The sequence below is a fragment of the Leptosomus discolor genome, chromosome 5 (genome assembly GCF_034619465.1).
Source record: "Leptosomus discolor isolate bLepDis1 chromosome 5, bLepDis1.hap2, whole genome shotgun sequence".
NCBI lineage: Eukaryota > Metazoa > Chordata > Aves > Leptosomiformes > Leptosomidae > Leptosomus > Leptosomus discolor.
Window position 1 is genome coordinate 630,749 of NC_141395.1, and position 21,598 is coordinate 652,346.

A 21,598-nucleotide genomic window follows, 5' to 3' on the forward strand; every position below is an offset into this window, starting at 1 on the left:
AGGTCTGCTGTTTGTCTGGCAAGTATCCTGTAACAGTAGGAGCAGGCTGGCAGCTCTTTGACAGCTGCCTTTGGCTGGGCGGATAGCTTGGAGGCTAGAAGTGGCTTCCTTTTGAAGTCCTGCAAGCTGCTGATCTCTGCTTTCATGAGTCAGTGTGCCTGAGCAGGCACCTCCAGCCTTCCTCTCTGAACGGCCTGGGGTTCCTGGCTGAGCAGTTTCAGGCAGTTGGTGCTGTGGTTGCACAAGCCTTTTTGCTGGCTACTAATGCCAGGGGAGCAAGTAGTCATGCTTGCCCCTCTCCATCTGCCGTTCTTTGTCCTGTTCTGGCATCTATGTGGCCATGTGGTGAACTGGATAAGACATTAATTTGGTTAAAACTTCGTCTGTCTTTGACAGATGAGTTCTAACTGGATTAATTCCTGGTTTGTTTTTCCATGCTGGTGCTAAGGAGGGATCTCTGAGCGTATGGGCAGACACAGAGGATTCTGTGTGCCACCTCAACGTGTTAGTGAAAACTGTTACCTGCCTTGAGTGCCTCGTGAGTGTCAGCAAGGCTGTTTTCAGGGTGCCTTGGCCCAGCCTTTCGGTGCCAGAGTGGACCTTCTGTGGTCCGCTCCCCTGGAAGAGCTCCTGCAGGCTGCTTTGCTGCGTGCTTGCTCTTGGCCCCAGGTGTCGCACCGGGGTGTGCTGGAACACACGTTTTTGCAAGTTCCATGCACCATGGCTCCAACGCCTGCCTGTCCTTCCTCCTTGTAGGGACTGGGGCTAGCATGGTGGCCAGCCTGAACTCCGAGACGCTGCGCGCGGTGGCAGATCTGCCGGCGTTACTCATCCCTTCAGGGGTGGGTAACTTCCTACGGTGTCAGTTCAGATTGAATTGGAGGTAGAAGAGATCTAAATCTCCCTAGGAACGAATGTGAAATGAAACAAAATGCGTGTTTGTGTTAGTCAGCTTAAAACAGACTGTGCTATTTAGGGCTCCCCACTGCAATAAAGTTGTCTCTTGTGTTTGTGTGGGTGGACTGCAACAATTAAGTCGTTTTAAGGCTGAACTTAAAAGAGAAAATAAAATGAAAAGGTAATGGTTTTGTTTAAGAGAATAAATTAATTGTATCGTGTAATGTCAGAGAAAAGATAGATGGTAGCTTGCATGTTTATTATTGGTAAAAATCACGTCTATGTTGCATGTTGAAACTTATTGACTTCATAAGGAATAATTTTTTTTGTCCGTTAAATTGCACTCTTTACTGATGCTCAAGTGCAACTGCCTCTTGAAGCTGTGGTTCTGTGTAGTAGCCTGCTAAAACATCGATTTTAATTGCATGGGCTGGACAAATCCCAGACTGTAGGATGATTTGGCAATGGATTTTATGTGGCAATATTATACTGTGCAACTCCTTGTTTTCTGTTGTCGGAATGGAAGAATACACAACTTGGAGTGCACTAGTCTGAGTGTTAAATTAGCTAATTCATGTCTGATTAGGAGTGGAACTAAAATAAGTTGTGCATTTTAGAAAAGCTATTTTCAGTTCAACTTTTAGGTACTGGCTCAAGTTAAATGATAACAAAAAGTATTTTAGATGTGCTTTTAACTCATGGAGAAAGTGCTGATGCTCATGAATTTTTTTTTTTTTTTTTTAAAAAGGGCAAAACCCCCAAAACAACCAGGTCTGTGCTTTTTATGATTACAATAGAAAAATAAAGTAAATATTTGGGAAGCTTAGGCTGAAATTCCTTTCTGGACATTCGTTCTTACTTATTGGGCGTTGATCTAAGTACTTTTTATTCCGCTTGACCTGTATTTTTGGACTGAATTGTAAAACCTGTGTCCATCCTGAGTCTAAATGAAATTGCAATGATAAAAAGATGCTGGCATGGCAATTTTCACTCTGCCCGCTTTTCATCTCGAGGGTAATGAGGCGTGAACGTGGTGTGGGACCACCTCTGCTTACCTTGATTCGGGAGCTGTCTTTGCTGAAGAGCTAGCGTGGGGTCTCGCTTTGGTGTAGTTCTTCCTCTCTCGGGCAGAATCCTTTTGCTGCAGTTTGGAAGCCCCTCCTGTCCAGGCTGGCTGACCCAGCCCAAGTCTGTGTAAGAGCAGAGGTACGTCTTTGCTTTGTGGTGATGCTGAAGGTTAAATCATTTGAGTATTGGCTGTCCTCCAACGTCTGTGCATAATTCGAACCCTTCTCTGTCCAGAAAGACACATGCAAGTTACTTCAAGTTGCTGGGGTAGAGGAGAGGGCTTCCCCCACCAGACTGTGAAGGAGTCCGGGGAGGTCGCCCCTACCCGCAGGTTCCCGCGCCGTGCCTGTGTGGCACTGGGGCAGGCGCAGCTGGGAGCGGGGCTGGGGGCTTCCCCTTTCTCAGAGGTGTCCTCGCTTGGGCTTTCCTCCATGTCTGCTCTCATGGATCCTGCCCCTTGGCTTCTGTTGTCAGGACTAGGCACTTAAAAATTCTTGAATAATCCCTGGGCCTTGCCTTTGCTATATCCGTTAGCCTCGCATTAGCTACTGTCAATTAGGCCTTTACCAATGTGCCAGAAATGCCATGTAGACACTTTTGTGCGTGCTTGTGGACCCAGCATGTTTGCCTCAGCCTTTAGTAGAGAATAATCTAAAGGAGTAACATGTTCCAACTTGCCTAAACAATAGGGTGTTTTTTCTGTCTTTGTGTAGGCATTTTACACATTTGTAAGACTCATGTCCATACCTCTGAAGCAAACTTGTGCATAATTGTTCTGCAAAACCTGTTCTAAAACCTGAAGCTACTTAGACCCTTCCCTCTGTACGTGTTCCTTAGGACACAAATAATATTTTGAAGAATGAGTGCATCAGTATGACTGTTCCGAAGTTATGGGAATAAAAACGTAAGCACCGTTAAAGTACTGTTTGAAAGAAGTAACGTATTTCCATGCCTTGTGCAAAAGTGGCATTTTTTTTAATGAGTGGAAAAGTCTTTGACTTCATCTTTTTAGTTGAGATTTGATCCTGGATGTTGCTTAGACATACAAATAAAACATTTATTGGACTCTAACGTACAGCAATGTCCAGGATCTTGGGGGAACTTCATCTCTTTCTCCATTAGGAAAGCCAAAATGACATGCAGTTACAAGCCAGAAGACCAAACTCGCTTTTAGCAGCTGTCAGTTTTCTTACTCAGTTCCTGGAGTCTCTGGTGAGAAATTGGTGTTTCTGAGTTTGCAGTGCAGTTTTATGCCTTCCTTCACAAAGGGTCCGCTAGCAGTAAAACTTGCTCTGTTCCCAGTCTGGGGATTTGTAAAACTTTGACGTTTAGTCCAATTATAATTATGTTGGTTTAGCTCCCAAAGTGGGTGCTCTTTATTCTAAAAGAGGCCCTACTGCATGCAAACAAGAGCATTGAAGGCCCTGAAATGTTAGCATTTGAATGGTTTTGGCTTAGCTTTAAAATAATTATCTACTGGATATAGAGCTCCAGGGAGCGGACTAAAGCAAATGGAGAAGGTGAATTAACTGGAAGTTGTTCCGCAAGGCTGGGTTAATAGAGCCAGAGCATACCAACACAGCGGCAGATGAAGACGAAAGGAAGGCGTTTTGAGAGCTTGTTTATACTTTGAGGCTGTTCAGAAGGGAAGGAGATGCAATTTAGCCCTGCACAGAGCCCTCTTGTCATCACTCTCACTCTGCAGCATCAGTCCCTGCATGGCCTGAGCGAGTTCCCTGCGAGCGCCCGCGCTGTTCCCCCAGGGAGCAGCGAGACTCATTCCTGGCTGTCTTCTGGTGTAGGGAAGCCTTTAGCTTGCAGCTGTTGGAAGCTGCGGTGTTTGTTTCTTGGAACTTGATGGTTCTTTTGAGACTTGGTTGAAGAAACGAGCAGGTTCCCTCTTTGAGGAGGGAGGTGTACGGTTTTTCCTGGCTGTGATGGAAGAATCTGGAAAGAGAAGCAAGTGTGCTTCAGGCATGCGTGTGCCACAAGGTGACAGAGACAAAACAAATTGGCAAACCCCCATTTTTCTGGGGAGGGAAGGAGCTTAACTCCCAGCTTTCCACTGCCTTCTGGTAGGAATGCTGGCGTTTGATAGTTCAGAAGGCTTTTCTTTTTTTTTCTTTTTTCTTTTCCTCTTGATGCTGCCTAGTGGAGAGTAGCATGTGGTCCTTCCCTAAAGAGTACTCTGCTCTTTTTGCTCCTGGAAGATTGGTAACAGGAGGGACTGCTTTGTAGGATTATGTGGTTCTGGGACTTCACAGCAGTTGGGGAAATTGGAGGACTTCGTGGAGAATCTGGGAGAGCAAAGGAGCCTCCTTCAACAAGGTCTGGAGGAGACCTGAGGGAATATTAGGCAGGAAAGCTCCAGTAGTTACTGTGTCAAGAAGCAAACCAACACCAAAGGAAAGAAATCAAGCTTGTGTGGCTAACCATGAGTTACAGCTTAGTATTAAGGTGGGTTTTCTCACGTAGTAAGAAAAAAAAAAGTACAGTGAGTTTTCTGACTTAGTGTTCCATCAGTTTCTTGAGACACTGAGGAAATATTTAAGTATCTGAATGTTAAAAGGAGTTTCTGTTGATTCTCTGATCTTGAAAGGCCACTTTTCTTACAAAACAAACAAAAAATCCAACAAAAATGTCTTCTGTGTTGCAAGTAACTTAATGTTTAAATAAAATCAACAAAGATTTTCCATGTAAAACATGCAAAAAAAAAAAAAAGGCATTTGATTGACTCTGAATAGAGTTAAAAAGTAGAGGGCTAAAACTTAGACCACTTGGGAGAACTTGAGGAAATAAAGAGATTTTAATCCCAGAGCTGACCCACCCCGAGCAATACTGAGGCTGAGGTCCTGAAGAACTAGACTTCACCATCGCTGTTGTGCGTTTACGGTGTAAAAGTTAAAATTAATCTAAATGGTTGAACTGTTTTGGGTTTAAATTAATCTCTGGTTTTGTTTGCTTATTGTTTTTCATAAAAGAACACAGTAAATGCTAAATGAAGTTCATTAAACGCTTGCCCCAGCTGGGTAGTGAGGATGATTTAAAGGTGATTAAATGCTCCCTCCCAATCTAAGACATTTCAGAGGTTCCTGAAAACTTCTTCAAACCTTTCATGTCGAGATGGTGCATGGGCTGATGGGTGCCTGCTGAGGAGGGGATCGGAGCGGGCCGACAGCCGGGCACCCACAGCCGTGTACGGCAGCGGGCCGGTGGCGCTGGTCCTGCCACCAGGCCGGGTGGGTGGCACCTCTGCTGGCGGAGCTGGGAGGTCAGCTGGGACTTCTGAGACAGAAAAGCGTGTTTCCATCTGACCCACGGACTGAGAAACAGGGCAGCCTTTCCCCCCACACCTGCCCAGGTCACCTGGATGAGATCAGCTGGCTGGTTTTGGTTAATTTGGTTCAGTCACAGCAGGTATGGAGTCCTTTGTCGAATAAACAGGCTTTAGTAGCAAAATGTTTGGTGGTTTTTTCTTGCGTAATTAGCACAGTCAGCCTGTTGTAAGCCTGTTTTCCAATTAACTATGGAAACTAGGAACCTGGGTTCCTGGACACTGAGTAGAGGCATGGAGCTGCTTTGGCTGATGAAGCTGCCAGGCGCTGTGTAACGCAGACCTTCCTCAGGAGCCCTGGCTCACGCTGCCCTTCGGGGCTCTGCGCCCTCCTGCCCGCGCTGTGTGCTGCCCTCGCAGCACGCTTGCTCTCTTTCTCTCTTGCTGTCTTACTGATCCACGCACTTTTTGCATCTCTCTTGCCCAAATCCTTGGTTGGGGTAGGCAAAGATTTGCAGCAGTGACTTCGGGGGCTGCCCCTCCCCGTTACTGCAAGCCAGCACAGCATGCTCTCAGTAACAGTCAAAAGTCATCCTCTTCCCTTCCATCCCCTCTTGTTCTTAACAAGACTGCCTTTTTTCCCTGGGAAATGGTCTGTTTATGTCTGTATTTAGTTAGTCTTGACAATATGTTCATTTGTGTTTGACATAATCAACCTTTCTTTAGAAAAGAACAAAAAATAAGTGCAAAATCAGATGTAAAGTTGGTTATTTAAATTGTGATTCAGCTTGGTAATTTAAATCGCCTTGATCAACTTGGAAGTATTTAAATACATACTAAAACCTGAAATGAAAGTTCCACCTATGCAAATGTAAAATGCTGGTTTGAAAATTTCAGAAAACTAGGTAAAATTCAAAATGGTATGGTTTTTTTTGGGGGTGGGTGGTGGTTTTTTTAACCTTCAATTTTGCGTAGCTTTTCTTTGAATAACTGTGCTCACACAGTTACTCAGTAGGGTTTATTTTGCACTTCTGTAGCTACTTTTTTTTCCTGGTAGCAGTCCAAAGAAACTTCTATCCTGTGCATCCACCCTGAGTACAGAATTCTCCGTTCAAGTAAAGTGACTGCAGCGAAAGGGGGAGTGTGGCTGTCTTGAGGGGTGTTGGCTGTTTTGTGAATTTATCCAATGTGAGCTGGGAAGGGTTGGGGGCACAAGGTGCTTTGAAATAATGTCACTGTCACTTTATGTGTGTCTAAGACTTAGAATTTGAGGGAGGAGAGAAGAAGGGGATGGAGGAGTGAAGTCTTAAAGCAGTGTAAAAGGTCCAAAGGAACGTTTACCCTTCCATAAGAAAACTTCTGTTGTGCCATTGTGGCATAACACAGCCCCTAGAGCTGTGGTGCAGAGAAGCAGAGCAGTCTAGGAAGGATGGAAATACTCTATATAGTGCTAAAATAGTTCTGTGCAGTGATACTTGCCTGAAGCAGCTTGTGCAGACTGGCTGGATTTTCAGGTGGCCAGGGATTGTTTTCTCCCCGGGGAGCAGTGCAGACCTGCAAAGATCCTAGCTCATACAGCCCTCCCCAGAATTGCTCGTTTGGCAGCTCTACCCCTAGGAAGTTTACCACAAAATTATTTTGAAGCTGTTTGATTTCTGTGCAGCCCTGCTTGTGGGAACCTCCGTGTTTTTGGGCTTTGTACCGTGGCTCAGTCTGCCTGCACTGAGCTGGCACTGCTGCTGGCGCCTGCGTCGTGGTGCGATGGCAGCGCCGGCTTCTGCACGGGCGACGACAGAGCTGGTCAAACATCCCTTACCCTTCCCTCCCCAGCTGGTGACGGGGGAGCTGAGGCTGCATCCATATGGTCAAATACAGACCATCGAGCAGAGCCTCTGCTAGAAGTCGTGTTCCCAGCAGTTTGTAGACAAGAACTGTCTCATGCTCTCTGGCGTGCATGTGGTGCTAACATGGGATTGCCTGCCACCGGTTGTACAGAGGTGTAACAGTTGCAGGATTTTAAAGAAACTGGAAGGTAATGTACAGTTGCAGGTCCGGAAATACGTGGCCCTCTAAACAGCTGCAGATAAGAAGTCATCTCTTGCAAGGGCTGTTGTTTAAAGAACTGTTGTTAGCAGTTGTGTCTCCTGCAGCAGTGGTTTTGTGTCTGTGGATCAGTGGTAACTTGTGTCCAGCAACACTTGTCTTCACCAAGACCCAGACATTGTGCTGTTGAACCTTTAATGTTGTTGCTAAAGATCACAGCTGACTGGCACCCTGGCTGTGCCCTTCAGAATCTGATAGGAGAAAAGGGAACAAAAAAGGTGTTGATCCCAGCTAGAAAAAATAGTTGGAGATCATGCACTGCATTCGGTTATAAAAGCTACTTTAAAAAAAAAAAAAAAGTGTGAGGGTGGAAGAGGCAGTCAGTCGCCTCTCTCCTCTTAGCCTTCTGCTGCTGAGGTGCCCTGGGTGAGATCAACTCCAGGCTCCACATTCCTGTCAGCTACTCGGCTGAAGGAGGAAATATTTCAGGCACCCTTCATTATTGCCTCCCTTAAATTCTTTCTTTGACGTTAGCACAAGTTCAATCTAACCCTTTTATAATCAAAGGTGACAATGTTTGAAAATTACCTGCTATGTGGTATAGTGAAGTTCCTCGGGTGCAGAAAATAGCTGGAAGAGAAGGTGGCCAGAAGGAGAGTGCTTGGACTGGAACGTAGGTGGGAAGGTGAAGGATAGGGGACTGTCCAGAAAACGGAGTGAAAATGATCACTTTGAAGGGCTTGGAGTGAGTGACAATGATCGTGGTGTTGGTAAGGGAGCAGAAAAAGAGGAGAAATCAAAGTGCTTTTTCTTAGTTAAGTGATTTGTGCCATGTAACTTTTGTAGGTACCTAAAGTTCAGTTTGATGCATTTTCATGAACTAGATATTAAGAAAATGCTGCAATGCTCTTCTAATTCAGGAAAATTCTACGCAGAGAGAAAATTTTGTTTGATTGTATAAATGGCTCTTTGGGAAAAACAAACTTGACCAAGAAACGGCTTCACGCAGTAGCCGTTCACTGGTTTGTTAGTTTCAAACTCTGCTAGCCCTTGTCTTGATTATCTTTGCTCTCAGAATCCACAAGGAATATTAGATATCTCTTCTGAAAATTGTGAGCAGGATGCGAAGGACGTCCCTTCTACCAGACGACAGTAAGACAGTTCAAGCCTAAAGCCCTAGTACAAACGAATGCAGTCTTATCCACGTCCATGGTGAATGCTACACAAACAAGAGGCAAACGACTGTTGCACAAATCGGTAGGGATGACTTTTATTTTTACTAGCTCAAATTGTCAAGTAAGTTTGTGTTATTTAGTCAGTTCTGGGAGTTTTGGAGATGTTTTCATAATTTCTGTGTTTATTCAGAAGTTCTACTGACGTAGAAAAACAATGTATTAAAAGCATTGATAAAGAATTCATTTATTCACTTCTAATCTGCTCGTTTGCTTGCCGGCGCTCAGAGTGCCGGGCTGCCTGTGGTGTGGATTGGAGACCTGCAGTGGCGGGGAGCCCTGGGTGATGGCACCGTCCTGCTGTTGGCAGCCGGGTGTGCAGGGAAGCTATTGCCATGTCAGTGCTGCTGAGCACTACTGCTTTTAGTTAATCCTCCTTTTCAGAAAGGAAGCAGCTATTGGGTTAGTAGACGCCTTGGGAATGGGCAACAGCTGGGTGCCAAGCAAAAATCCACTAAAACAGTAGTAATTTCTGAAGTGTTGCATAGAGGGGTTTTGTACGCATTCAGTAGCAAATTACCATTTGAGTGTATGCTGTTGTTGCTTCCCCAAAGTTGCCTGAAGTTGGCATGAGGCGTCTCTTTGACGCTGATTGTCATTGCTATGAGACTTCATTATAACAGTTGTACAGCGTAGCGGTTGGCACGCTGTCCTTCCACTTGCAGCATGGTGGATTCTGCTCAATAGGAACTGTTTTAATTGGTTTCCACTCTGTGTTATGTTAAAACTCTGCTGCTAGATGTAGAAACTGGTGACATGTTTTGTTTGTTCCTGAAAACATACACTTTATTCTGCTTTGGTCATTCAAATCCGTTTTACATGATTGTCAGCTGAAGAAAGTACTGCGTTTGGCAGCACTTCAGCGTCAAGGCGGCTTCCTGCGGCCCAGGACTATAAACTGCATAACTTGTCGGGGGGCTTTGTGTTACAGAGATGGAAATCCTGCCTCCTCCGACAGCATCCGTCGCTTAGCACACAGCAGCGTGGCCGTTGGAAGTGGCTGGCACCGCGGGCCAGGACAGCGGCAGCGCTGGCTCGGCGTGCCGGCTGCTGGCAGGACCAAGGATGGGTTTCGCAGCACCGCGCTCCGGGAGCCCTGGCTCGGGCGGTGGGCGCTGCCGGTGAGCAGCGGGTGGAGAACGTCTCTGCCACGATCACCCGGCTCCGCTCTCCCGGAGCGCCCGGTGACGTGGGACGGGTGCCCGTGGCGGGGAGCCGGGGTTGGGCTGGAAGCCAGGTCTTCGTGGCAGCTAGGTGTGCCGTCTGTCGGGGAGAAGGCAGGCGAGCGAGTGGGAGAGCGTTTCTGTGGTGGTAAGCCTGAAGTTGTAATTCTCTCCAGTGCGATAGCCGGTTAGAAAATAACCGTAGTCATGACTTCTGTTAATTAACTACTAAGAGTTAAGTAAATGTTGTTGGAAAAACTAGTCTGTGTTTATTTGGCACATCTTTCTCCAGGAGAGGCTGGTGCTGGTTGGTACATGCTCGATCTCTGTGCATGTCTGTAGTGTGGTTTTATGGTTTTTCTCTGTATTGATTTTCATGATTCATTGAACATGATCTAAGCAAAAAGCATACTTAAATGACACTGGAGACAGCTGTCTGTTAAAGTGGGACATTTATGTGTGCTGAAATGGCGCCAGGTTTTTTTCAATTACTTTATCAAGTAACATACACCAGTGATATTTCTTTGTTTAATTTCCTTTTCTAGGTCACTGGTATGTCACCTTTGTTTTGTTTAAAGAGCTATGGTAAATTCCTATTCTAAACTTTCGTATCAGTTTTGTTCCTGTTATTTTTCTGATAATCCTGTTTGAGTTTATTTTGAAGTGGAAAGGACTTTACATTGTGTTTGGGAGTCTGTATGAGGGACTCAGTGTTTTGTGGTTTGGTTTTTTTTTTTTCCTCCCAGTAGAGCTGTTTTGGAAGATACATGTGGGAAATTTGGATATTAGCAGGAGTGTGTAAAGCTCTGGAAGCTGAAGTGTAGCTTTTTCCAGTTTTAATCTGTCTCTCTTCTTTGTATGGCAGGCTGAAGTTCCAGATGTTGTTTTGGCTTGGAGATAGTGAATAGGGGAGAAATAAGCATTCTTAATGTTAAAAGAGTCAGACTGGCTGGTTCTGTACTGACAGGGAAATGGAGAGATAAAACCTCCATTAATGGTGCATGTGCTGCCTGAGGAGCCAATAAAACAATGCTGTCTTCACTGGAAAGAAGTCCCAGATTGGCGATGCTCGGTGCCAACTGCAGGAGCAGACAGCTGCATAGGCTGAGGGGTGTTACAGTAAAACTAAATGTTAACTTACTTGGATAGCAGTGGGGTTTCTTGTGGGTGTGCAACCCCCCCCCTTTTTTTTTTTCCAGTTAAAAGTTAATTCTTAGCCCCCTTTCTTCTCCCCCCTGCCCCAACACGCCCCTTAGAGTCCTGCCTGCTTACCTTCCGTTGCTGACTGCTGGTGTTGGGTGGGGGGGCCAAGCTGGGGTGAGGGGATGTCAGCAAAACGTGCGTTCAGGGTAGATGGCTTCATGGCTCTGAACGACATTGGAGTCTTGTCTGGGAGCACCCATGTGGCTCTGGAAGCTTGTCCCCCTGATGAGCTCCATTTATGGCAAGTTGCAGAGTGGTTTGGGCATGCATGTGCTGGAGTCCTTCTGGAGGAAACTAAGCTGCAGGCTCTGTCTCTGGTGTGTACTGAACGTGCTTCATCCCCAAATGTGGGCGTGAAGGTCTCTGCCTCTTCTGGACAGCTTTGAGCCACATGTGGTAGTGGCAACTTCCAGTAAAGGGACCAGGCTAAATCCGCTCTGCAGTAAAACTGCTGAAAAGCTTGTTAGGAGTATATATGGTGGCCAGGAATGCAATTTCCTGTACTAGTCTGTAGGTTCTATGTGTAATAGCCTGTCCATTTGCCATATTATATATAAATAAGCTGTGTCCTATGTCTCTTCCTGACCTGTTCCTCCTGCCATGCTTATTTCTAAAACGTATGAGCAGTTTATTTTTAAATGATTGCTCCAGTTCTTCTTGTTTCCTCCATAATCTCTTTTGTTTCTTTTTCCATTGTAGAGACTAGGAAATAGCAGTTTCTGGTCAGCGGTCTCCTTCCCCCATTGCCTGTCCCTTCCAGTGTGGCGTAGTTGTCCATCAGGGTTTTTTGACCTCGGTAAGCAGTTCTTGTAAGAATGCTCCGTTCACTTGCCTTGTTTCATACTATAAAGCTAAAAGTTAATAGTGCCGACACTGACTCATCTGAGTTACAGGGGAGCCAAGCTGTTACAGCTCCTCTGGTACCTGGAGCCTTGTCTGTTTGCTGCTTGGGACTGGGAAAAACTTGCTCACATTGCAATTCGTGTCATTTGTCGAAACAAATGTTTGGCTTTGTGTTTTGGGTGGGTGGGAGGGAACTGGTACGTGTTGGTGTAACAGATACTTGGAGCGTGTATGGTCTTAGCCAGTTGGGCATGCATGTTAACATAGGCTAGGATTGTGATGATTTAACCCTTTTTGCCTTGTTTTTGACACACATGCCTGGAGCCATCTGGCTGACCAGCTGTGGTGACCAGTGTTACCTGCTGCCCCAGAAACACCACCCTTAGAAATCCTACAGGACTGGGCTGTAGGAGAAGCTTCAGAATAGATGGGCTGTTGCATATATTTGCTGGAGGAAGACAGAGAAAGAAAATCTGGGTGTAGGAGACTCCTGCTGCTTACCTTTGTGCTGCTCTGCATTCCTTCCCTCGGCTGCCCGGAGGCAGCAGTGGGGTGTCTTGCTCATGTGGTTCGTGATTCAAGCCAAGCCCAGATGTTTTCATGCCCCGTCTGGCCTATTTTCTGAGAATAATTTTGGATGCCTCAGTCCATTTTATTGTGGTTTCCTTAGTGTCTAGTCCAGCTGAAGCTAAGATGATTCCTGGCTTAATTGAATGCTCATAGGCAGACATGGCAGCTACTGCTTTATCTCTGCAGCTGTGTTCCTGCGAACTTGAGAGCACTCTGAATGAGCTCCGCACTGGTGAGAACCTGAGGTTGTTGGTGTTTTTCTTTGAGTGGAAAGTTTTGCAGCATGAAGCTCAGAGTGTCTGTCTTGTGGCCAGGAGAGAGGTGAGGACTTGACAGATTCCCGTGGAGGTAGGTCTGTCCTTGCTGACTGATCTGGCTTTCCAATTCCACTGAGCAGCAATAAGGACATGGGAACCTTTACATACTGACTGTTGGACCTTTTCATCAGTGTTGTCATCTGTGCTGACAGATTGATGATAATAACTATCCAGGGCATCCAAAATTTAGTTCCTTTTTTGCCCCTTTGGTGGGAGCAGTTTCCATAAAAGGTTATTTGTGGGAAGTATATTCACTCCTTTAACTTGTGCGTTCTCATCTTGGAGGAAAGTGGCTTTATGCCAAGTACTTCCTGACACTGAAGGAAAGCGGTGTGGTCCCTGCTCTGTGTGAACAAGTGCTGTCTTGTATCCTGTTAAGAATGGTCTCTTACTCCACCGCTCCCCTCTAGTGAGGAGGGCTGCTGATCCAAAGCATATTTGGGCGCTTTCTTTTTCAGAAGCAGTTGGTGAAGGTTATCTTTGACTTGTTGTCTTCAGTCTGTTATATCAGCAATTGTGGCTGAATCCTTTATGTGGAGGTGTTGAACCTTGGGAATCGCCCGTGGATGTGTGTTGTAAGCTCACTTTAATCAAGACAGCGTGGCTTCATTTCTGCGTGGTCATAGATGAATTGCTCTTTGGCAGCCCTTCATTCAGGGATCCGAAGCTAGACTTGTCTGTAAAGAGAATTTTAGCTTGCTTTTTACTTCACGTTTGCAGCTAGGAGTATGTGTGCGCGAGGTCAGCCATGGTAATTTAGCTGTTAAATAGTAATTTGATTGATTGCTTTTGGCATCTGTAACAGCAATTAAAACAAAAGTCTGGGTAAATATATGGAACGGTTTTCTGAAGCTATCACGCACCGTCAGGTTTGGCAAGGCCATGTGAGATGCGTGAATTTGAAAGCTTACAGCTAAATAGGTGGAAAGGGAACACTTATAACAGCTCTGGAAAGAAGTGTCAGAATTGTATATATTTGGAATAAATTTGACGCAGGGAGAAGTGACAAGACGCTTGACAAGTTTATTAGACTGAGGGTTGTGTAGTATGGCAGTGATGAACGTCAGTTGTGACTATGAAAGGGTGGCTCCGTCACCAGGAGGGACACAGATGTTTGCCTGTGAGATAGACAGGCATGGCTAAAATGGCAACTAAGGAATGCCAGGACAGCGTAATTTGGCAAGAAAGATCTCAAGCTGTTTTAGCATACAGGTTTGAACGTTAGCTGGATTAACGTTGGCAGGTGAGGCTGCCACAAGTGAGACGTGAGCAGGACAGAGACCTGTGGTGGAGGTTGTGGGGGCTCGTGAAGCCTCGGGTGAGAAAGTAGGGCAGCTTGCAGGATGCATTGAGGGAGCTGGAGCAGAGCAAGGGGAAGGGATCGTGGCGGAAGGGGAGAACAGAGGGTAAAGCTGTGGCGTGAACAGCAGCACAAGTAACTTTGACATTAATGTCCCTGATGTGGGCGATGCAGAAATATCGTTGGAGACCTCTGCGATGGGAAAAAAATCCCAACTGTTCTCTTGCTTATTAGCCCTTTAAACTCAGCTTTGGGTTGTGTTCATATCAAAGTGGTGACTGACCTTCCGAGGCTGTTTCTAGATTCAGTGAGGTTCTGTACTGAAAATTTGAAAGCGTTTTCCCTGCAGTGTAAACAGAGCTGGTGATGCCACAGAGTTTGCCCTTCCTGCCAGTCACAATCGCCTTCCATTTTCCTTTGTCTGCAAAACACAAGCAAGATGGGCTCTCCAGCCCTATTAATTTCCCTTTCGTGTTTTTAATCGTGAAGAGTGGAGCCATTTTTCCTGCCTCTTTGCCCCCTTTCTGCCTCTGCGTGGTAGCATCCAGTTTGCATAATGCCAGTGGAAGAAGAAAGGTTGCAGACCACCATGCCTGCAATATAGCTTGGTTTTGTCTGTGCTTTGTATTTAAAAAGAGAGTAACATGGCTGTGGCCTGTCTAAACAGGCAAGACCAAATTGTAGAACACTATTGTTAAAATTCCGTGGTGGCATAGTATAATGTCTGAAGAATTTTACTTTCTCGTGCAGCAGGGTGTTTCCTTCTTTTCTGGATTGCTAATTGCATTCAGCTTTTTGGACTCCGAAGTAATAGTTAATGAAAGACTCTGAGATGAAAGGCTGTTCAGCAGCACGTGCCCATGGAGCGTTAGGAACTTCTGTTCTCAGACTGATTGTTCTAAAAATATTTTGTTAATTTGTGTTTGGCTTCCTTTGGCTCGCTGACGTTTGGGAGCAGTTATGCTTGGAGCAGGGCACAAACCGAATACCTGGCTCTTCGGTGTCCCTGACCTTCCCTCCTGTGTAGCAGCCCGTTGCTCCTGAAGGACACCATTCGCATCCCAGCGTTGCCGGGAGCCGAGGGCCGGGGTGAGTGGGGCACCCCTGGTGGGTGCTCCCACGGCGCCCTGCACCCCACCAGCTCTCCTCACCTGGGCGCTGCGGCGTGGCGCTCCCCTGCCCGTCTCGCCCTCCTCTCCTCCTCGCCTTCCTACGCTGGGTGGCTTTATTTTAATGAACGGCTCCGTGGTTGCTGTGTCACGCTGCCGTTGTGTTATTCTGCCAAGGCAATCACATGGATTAAGAAAATTTTCCTGGCTCATTTTTATCAAAATACCGCTGAGTTGCATTCTGGTTAGGATGCTTGGGCTAAGGGCTGTGAGTGGAGTGTTCTTGTGGTAAGGACGCTGTGGAAGTAGTTGTAGGGGTTCAGATTTACCCAGGCAGGCAAAACCCCGCTGAGGTTAGTGATGTGCAAATGAGGGTCCACACTGGTGGTGAAATTCAGCCGCAGATAAGGGTCACCCGGAGAGTTCTGCGGCACCGAGGGAGCTTCCAGCAGCCCCTTCGCTAGTTTGGCTCTGAATGATCCGGCCTGATAACATCAGAGGCTGAAAATAAAAAGCATTTGCACCTCTTAAGGTCCCTGAATGTGTGAAAACACAGAACTAGACTGTAGTGAGACGCTGCTTAATTAATACACTTGTAGGAACTAGACTACATTTTGATCTTTCAGCAGGCCTTGCGGGAGTGAGAGATGGCCTTTAAATGCTGTTCCTGGCTTCTCTCCTAAAAGGGGGGAAAAACCAAACTAAAAAAAAAACCCAAAAAAACCTCAAGGTGAAGAAATGAGTATTTAAAATTTGTAGTAAAAAAAAAAAAGGGGGGGGGGGGGGGGGGAGCCAGGATAAAAATATTGACGTTTTTGAGGAAAAAGTAGGACTTTCATTGAGATTGAAGCTAAAGCTTGTTTTCAGAAATGTTTGTTTTCTGTTGGCTGAAGTGTTCTGTGAGAAACTCTTAACAGGCAATCTACGTAATATTTCAATAGTTAATTAAGAGCATTTAAAAATCCTGATCTTGGACTAATAGCCACTGATCTCATTTAGGCCATAACTTCAACTGTCTGTTTTTTGTTAAGATTATAACGTAATGCTCTGGAAGAGTTAAGGCCACGGAGGGATATTCAATATCTCGGTAGCGTACACAGAGCATGACACAACCTTGGACTTCTGCAGGGCTGGCACCGGTGCGGCGGCTTTGGTACCTGGTCCCGGTGCACCGAGCTGCTGTCACGCATTCGGCCGCCCGGTGAGCGAAAGGAAAGCGAAAGTGAGCCATAAACATGGGAGCTTTGTTTTAGACTAAAACCGAAACAAACCCTAGAAGAATGTTTTGGTGATCGTATTTCTTTACTTGGCAGATTGCTAGGATTTTGTGTTGATGTACTTTTGTATATGTTACTTGGAGGGCTAGGGGAGTGACCGTTAAGACCCTGCTGTTGGCCTTGCTAATTCTCTTGTAGGGGCTGAAGGTGAGTTTTCACCGTGAGGGTGTGTTTTTGTGTGTGTGTATGTTTTTTGTTTGGATTTTTTTGTGTTTTTAATTCATCCTAAGACTGCTGCCACCGAAGGGCTGCCTGTCTGAGGCCAGCTGTGCTCCCAGCACCGCTCCTGTGCTAGCACCGGCCACGCTGCGCTGCTGGGCTGAGCCTCTTGTGCTTAGTCCTAGTAAAGACTGAGCAGTGTGTGGTCTGATCAGCGCCCTGAGCCGGCTTACCCTGTGGCCTTGCGATCACCGCAGCCAAGAGGAGGGGTGAGAGCCTGCTCAGTGATGGGGGTGAGCTGAGGACACGGCTGGACATCCCGTTTTGGCACTGCTGTATCTTAGATTGGTCCAAAGTGGTTGTGAAGCCGTACCCTAATAAAACTTGACTCTGACCCTGTGTCAGACTGCATGCCCTTTCTGTGCAGGTACGAATCGAGCTCGGTGTTTCTGCCTGTACTTCTTGTCTTCCTCCCCTGTCAAGACAGATGCGCCCAGTGTGTGACAGAGGCAGTGTTTGAAACGCCTGCAAGCTGTGAAAGTGTGTTCCTCCCTGAACTCCTTCGTCACATACTGCACAGATAAAATCTTTAATAAATAAAGTATTGCTAGCGGATGAAAGCAGGCCAAGTCTCGGAGGTAGACTTTAAGTAAGTTAAAATTAAGTAGCTGTTAGTGTGCATTTTGGGTTTGTGTGGTTATTTCCTTTTTCCTAAAGAATTCAGAAACAGCTCTTACAGGCAATTTCTGATAATTTGTCAGTTGAAAGTATTTGTGTTTAGGTCTTATTCACAGGTGGCGGATAAATCCAGCTTTTCTGTTTAGATTAGAGGGAGTTTATATCTTCATTGGAAGTTGTAAACTGAGATCTGACAGCAGATACTGATTTCTGAGAGAGAACAGTTCTAGGGGAAGAAGTACTGTGCTTTGCAGCAGGATTTGAGAGGGTGTTTTGCTTGCCTCTTGCGCCCAAGGCCCCAGCACAAATTAAGCTGACAGATGTTAATGGAAATTGTCTCCACTTTCTGTGGGCATTTGGAATGGCCTGAGCAAAATGAGTGGTACCCAAGGTTGTCTCCATCTCTGAATTGTTTATAACGGGGAAGATGTCCAAGAAACTTCATTGCAGCTGTGCAATAGAGCCTTTTTCATGGCAATTACAGAAAGCAGTGTTGCTCTCTGGTAGGAATGGTCTGCGTGCCATGTAATAATGCCCATGTAGCAATAAAATGTATGCAGTATAATAAAATAACATCTTTGTTTATATGTGAAATATGTGAGAAGCCACATAAATTCATGTATATCTAACAGTGTCTTGAACTGATACCTGCTCTGCCTCAGGCACTTACATTGTACGGTGAAGCTACTGCATGCTTGACTGTTCCCTTGACGGTCTCATGGAACTGCTTGCAAATTCCTATCTGTTAATTTGTCCATAGAAATGAAACCACGTGTAGTTGGTTCTCTGCACACGTGGAGTGGCACACCTAACTTTCAAGAAGCTCACAGTGACGACACAATCAGTGAACCATGTGCAGTAATGTAGTGAGTGGGAGTTTTTGAGGGATGCTGCTGCGTGCAGGCTCTGCAGAGGAAAGCTGTTCCGTGGTGCAACGTTAATCCCTGATAGCTGCTTCCTGGTGAATTTATTTACCCTGCAAGACAATAAATGATACATAAAGATACACATGTGGCTTCAAAGGCACCAGGAAGGAGCAAAATATATGTGTGTGTGTGTGTGTATATATATATATATTTTTTGGGGTTTTCAGATTAATTTTAAAATGTCTGTGCTTGCCTCATCATTTGAGTGAGCCATCTACCGTCGGGTTGCCCAAGACACCCGTATTGATGCAATACCTACACGCAGCCCCAACTTTTACACTTGGGCTTTCTAACGACAAGCCACTTCTGTCTCTTCAACCACATGGAGAAGTTCTGCTGCCCACGTACAAGGTCGTGAGTCCACCTGCTCACCAGCTGACCTGCACGGGGAAGCGAGCATTATTTTTGGTCTCTTCTTGTCTGCCCCTGGTGCATCCTGGGCGTTCGGCTGCTCCGCTCGTTCTCCGGGGATGACCCCTGTTTGGGCGCAAGAGCCCTGCCTTCCCCTCCGTTAAAGTGGAGGCTGTGTGTGTGTGACTCGTGCCTTCCCGTCCCGCTCGGGAAGGGGCTGGTGCTGCTTCTGGTTCGCTTCTGTGCCTAGGTGAGACTTGTTCCTGTCTTGGATGAGTGACTGTGCTGTCCCTCCATGTTGCTCTGTCTGTCCCCCCACCCTGACATTGTGAATGCAGCTGACTTGTCCCATGCTATGCCTTCTCTGCAGCTGGTGTGTCGGCTGGAGCCTTTGGGTGACAGCATGGGCAATAAATGGATTCTTACTTGCCTGTGTCAGGAGGGAGACCAAACAGGATTTTATTTCTGTAAGTGATGCTCGTGCTTTGTGACCTCTTCTTTTTCTGTTAAGAACCGAGGGAGCGGCTCTTCACGGGCATATTCAGAGCTATTAACCTCACGAGGAGTCACTTCCATGACATTTTACATTGTATGGGTTGTTTTCCTCCTGATGGTTTTATTCTTATTCATCAGTACCGTGATTTTGCTTTGTATGTTAGGAGTATAGGAGAACCAGTATCTTGCACGCTTCTCTCTGTTTTTGTGGTCACTTGAATCCGAGGCATTCAGCCTTTCAAGGTAGCAATCTTCTGCAAACTTTCTTGAGCTGAGCCGTACGGCTGTGTGCCTTGTGCACTTGCAGGTGGATGCCAAATGGAGTTTGTGGCTGGCTTCCATCTTGCTAGATTCTGGCAACGAAGTTTAGACTTTCAGAAAGGAATGCCTGAGTTTGCTGTCCTCTGACATCAGGAATGCCTTTGTGTGTGCCCTTCCGAAGCTGTTAGTTTGTGTGAGTTTCCATTAAAAAAAAAAAGAGGCGAGCTGTGAATTACTGCTTTTGAATGCCTATCTCTCCTTCTAAAGACACAGCTGTTGAATTTGGCTGTGTGCGGCTATTGTGGATGGTAGAATTACAATCCAGTATTATGGATGTTTTCTTTTGATACAAATCTGGTGAGGTACATGCAAAATATGTACAGCCCTTGGGCTCCTGGCGGCCTGCCACCAGGACTGTCAGTGATAGTGTGGGTGCTTCTGATCTCGTCAGAAAAGTCTGAACTGCTCTAGTGGTTCGTGTTCCCGTGTCTGTGTCCAGTTGGGATGAAATGTAATCTTAAATTTCTTCACTAATTGGACCTGCTTTTTCTTCTGGCCACGGTTTCCCAGCGCTGGTGTCGGTTGCTGTTCCGTGTCGTCCGAACCACTGGTCTCCTATCCCCTGCGCCTTGCTGCAGAGCAGGTGATCCCAACGGTCTCGCTATGGCTCCGAGGTCTCCCTCAACCCCATGCTGCTGTCAGGCCATAAGGGACGTTTTGGCAGGAGACAATAGTTTTCTTGGGAAGAATGCAGGCAGCAATTTATATTTGCTGTCAAAGTGGAAAAGCTACTGAGGGTTCTTGAAAGTGTTGGGACTTTACGAATACAAACTATAAGAATTCTGTCAATTCCCTTATCTAAAAGGATTAGTTGTGCATCTGTATGTTAGGTTGGGTATCCTAACCAAATATTCGATCTTCCATGTGATATGCTAATTACTGTTCATTTAGGCTTCTGAAAACAGTTTGATTCCTTCTTTGGAATCCAGAGCTGGCTTTAGCGTAGATCCTGGCCTTCTCTGGAGCTCGGTTGACTCTGTCGCCTGCGCTTCCCAGCAGATTGGCTTGGAAAGCTGTTTGCTGCTGTGTGAAGAAAGGCTTTTCCATCATGACCTACAGCAAGTTTTGCGTTTTCTAATGATGTGCTTTTAGTAGGAAAAAGTTAAAACCCAATGATCTTCTTTTCCCTGTGCATGGATGAAATTCATGGACACTGTCTCCTGTCTCCAGCCCTGCTGCACAGCACCCAGCATGGGTGGCACGGGGCGCTGGCACCCTGGGTGCTGGTGGTGTGAATGCCCCCTGGTGGCACCTGCTCCTGCGGGACATGCTGAAGAGCTGCAGTCAAATAATGGTGAAGACTGACATGCCTAGAGAGCAAAATACACCTTGTGCGCTGTTTGCTGGTTGCTTTCTAGTTCCTCTTTCTTTATCTGGATTAAATCCCGGTCCTCCCCTTTAGAAAAAGTTTGAGTGGATTCAAACACAAGATAGTAACTCGGTATCTTATGGAACCCTAGATCTGTAGCAACTTGCTGTGAAGTTTTATTAAAGAATGTTTCATTCTTTGCATTAAAATCTGTATTTTCTTTTTCTCTAAACAAGTAGTAAGTGGAAGAGATGTGCTTGCTGGTGTCACTAGAAACAGATTTTGATTCTTATGTATGTGTAGTATGAACTGCTTTAAAAAAAAAGTGGGTTTTTTTTGTTTTTAAGTGGTGGAAACAGGACTTTTAAACTCGTCTCCTGCTGCGTCTGCAGGTTGCAGCTGGGATAACTTGAAAGCGAACTGGAGCAAAAGCCAGGCCACGGTGTTGCCTGTGGTTTTGTGCCCTCACTTAGGAGGGTACTGTGGGGCTGCAGAAGGCTGTAAAAACCAGAGCACCGTTTCGGAGTGGCTTCATCCCCGCCCCAGCACCTGCAGCGGCCCTGAGCGGGGCTGGGGCCTGGCAGGACACCTGGAGAGGGGCTTCCCGGCGCCGCGTCCCCCGGCTGCCTCGCGAGCGGCATGCTCCCCAGGCTTATTTTTAACTGCTGACTTGAGAGGCGCGCAGCAGATCGGGCGTACCCTGAGCAAAATGGCCACAGCGAGGCATCGTGACCCCTTTTCCGAGGCTCTGTCAGGGTTTCGGCTGTCTGAACGGCGCGTTGTCTGGCGCTGGGCAACGGCGTGGGCTGAGAGCAGGCCTCGCCTGGTCTCACCTGAAATGTTCTCTTGTCTTAGAGCAGGGATTCAGGACTTGGCATGGTTTTAACGTACTGAAGAGTTTTATCTGTCAGTTTTAATTTTTAGAGTGGATGCATTAGCTCTCAAATCGTTTTTGAAGGAAAAATCAGTATTTTGCGAAGGTCAGAGGCTCCCTCCCAGCTCCTTCCCTGCTCTGGTCTCCCAACCCCAGCAGACCCAGTCGAGGTGGTGTAACTGGGCTGCG